Source organism: Vigna radiata, chromosome 4, assembly GCF_000741045.1.
Source record: "Vigna radiata var. radiata cultivar VC1973A chromosome 4, Vradiata_ver6, whole genome shotgun sequence".
Classification (NCBI taxonomy): Eukaryota; Viridiplantae; Streptophyta; class Magnoliopsida; order Fabales; family Fabaceae; genus Vigna; species Vigna radiata.
The window spans coordinates 1554579-1557366 of record NC_028354.1 but is presented as its reverse complement, the minus strand read 5'-3'; positions in this window follow the sequence as shown (position 1 = coordinate 1557366).

The window sequence follows — 2788 nt, the reverse complement described above, 5'->3', positions numbered from 1 at the left end:
GAAAAAAATTGTATTATTAAAAATAAAGAAACTAAAATTATAAAATCTATAAACTGTTTCAAAGAGGAAAGAAAATGAAATGAAAAGAAAATAGAAACCTAATTACAGAAATAAAACCTAACTTCTATGCCTAACATGATCTACTGATTTACAAAAACACTAGACATGCAAGTTGTAATGAAAATCCTAATTGCTAACCAGTACAAACAGTAAAGAATCCATAAAATTGAAATGTACACAGAAACAGGACTTGAGTTAAAATGAAGAAATTCAAATTCAAATTCAAATCAAGAAAAAAAATCAAAAACCTAAAAACTAAAAGCATAGAATCTAACAATGAAAGTTACGGTGCAATATCAAAGTACCAAAACCAAAATTCAATAACATGACCTGGAATCATAGTGCAAAATCTTAAATTGCAAAGAAAGTAAATCAATAACAGAAACTAATTCTAGAATCAACTAAGCATCATAAAGGAATCAAACGGAAAAATAGAATACCAAGAATCAAAACATAAACCCAAGTCTAACAAAATCCAAAATCCTAAAATGCTACTCTAAATCATGCAAGTACTGAAATCATAAAAGACCAAAACTAAATCAATGCAAGAATCAAACAATAACAAAGCTGGAAATTTAAAAGTGCAAATAGAAACGTAACTTGAAACTGAAATTGGAAAGAACAACTTTTATTAAGAAAAGGAAATCAAAAGTATAGATACCAGAAATCCCAGAGAGCTCAAAGTCTGTCACCCATTGATCATCCCCAAGAATTCCAGTGCAAGAATCAAGGTATCTACTTCTAAGAAAGCAATAAAATTCTAAAACTACAAGCAGAGAGAATTGGGAACCTAGCCTAAGCAAAGTGTAGAGCACACTGCTTGTCACCCAGTGCACATACCTATTCTATTTTACAAAACTCCTTTATATAGGAGAAAACATAAACAGAAAAGAAAAAAGAAAAGGGGAAAGGGGGAAAGGGGGAAGAATCAGTTACATCTTTGGAAGCTTCTCGAATTAATCTTTAACTGACTCGAACCTTTCTTCTCTTCAACCGTCAACCAGCTATCGATCCGATCAACATTCTGGTCCGATCATCATTATGGGTTGGCTTCCTTCGGTCATCATCATTCTGGGCTTCTTCAAAAAATGGCCCATGGAGCTCGCGTTGCTGCTTCGTCACCTTCTTTTCTATGCTTGACGAACCCTAGCTCGAGGGTTGGGAAAATTGGAGAAAACCCCAATCTGATTGATCTCTCTCTTGCACGAATGAAAATGAAGGAAATGGCAGCAACTGCCAAAACGCACCGCATTACTAATTCACTGCAGCACTTTTACTTTATTGGCTTTAGCCCATCCACGGTTTAGTTCCAGTGCATCAGCCCACTTACCCAATTGACTACTTCAGCCCAAGCAGCCAAGTTCAATTCCTTTGCAAAGGCAGCAGCATTGCAGTGCAGAAATAACGTCTCTTCTCATCAGCACAGGCCCAGCTTGATTGGCCCAATTGATTATGGCTGATCTGCAAAAATAAAGGATATAGGGTAAATCAACAAAAAGAGAAAATGGAAGTCTATAACAGCAAAAATTAATATGACATTTGAAGTAAAGAGAAAAAATATTATTTAATAAAAAAAATACTATTTATTATCTAAAAACACAAAATTAATACTATTTCTATTTAAAACCTATTTTTATCCTAATTATACTAATCTATCTTAATTCTAGAAAATTAAAAGCTAAACTATCCTAAAAAAGTAATATTAACATAGAAAAATAGGGAAATTTAGACACTTAACACACCCCCACACTTAAGGAACTGCCCTCTTGGGCAGGGAAAATTAAAATGAAAGAGGAAAACAAAGACTCAAACTAAAGACAAAAGACTCAAAATGAAAACTAAAAAACACTATCACAACTTCTTCAACCCTGCTCATTCAATCAATTCCCAGCCATCTCTTCAAATCAGAAACTGCATAACATATTTCTCAACCTTGAATCTCAGTATCAGCAATCCAGCAAGTGATAAACAATGAAATTCAGCCAATTTAAGCAAGGAACATAAGCAGAGCAACAAAGTCAGATTCAGCCTCACTTGACTAAAAATGAAATGCAATGCGGCGACTGTGAGGGAGTAAACATGGAAAATCATTTACTGAAAACAATAATATATAAACTAGTGAACAGTGAATTAAACTTAAATGGCTAACAACTACATTGGTTAATGTATTCTAACATATATAATATGAAAATGATTTTTGTATGCGTGAAGAAGGAAAATAGATTTTAGGGGAAAGTTATGAGCAACCTGTGACACCTCCTCCAAATGTTCAATCACTGTTTTCTACTTCAACAAAAAGGAATGCACCGTGCTTTTTCATTCAAAGAAAATTAGAAGTCACCACTTACGTCATTCATCTAAAGAAAATGAAATGTCCTGCATGTGTGCCCCATTCATAAGCCGTGACACCACCTTCTTTCAAATTCAATCACCGTTTCTTGAAGAAAAGCAAACAAAAACGGAATGCAGAGGAATTTGGTTGCAGTGCTGCAAAGGAATTTAGTCCACCTAATGCTAATTAAAAGATTGAAATGTGCTCAAGTGCTCAATCATTAAAGCAGCAAGATGAAGTGCTGAAGTTCTAAATAAAATCAAATGAAAATGTTTTCTACAACTGGACATGCAGCTTTCACTAAATGAAAATAAAAATAAAAAGGTTTAAACCTCTTTTTGGTCCCTAAGTTATGAGCGGATGTTCAGTTTAGTCTCCGCTTTTAAAAATGTAAAC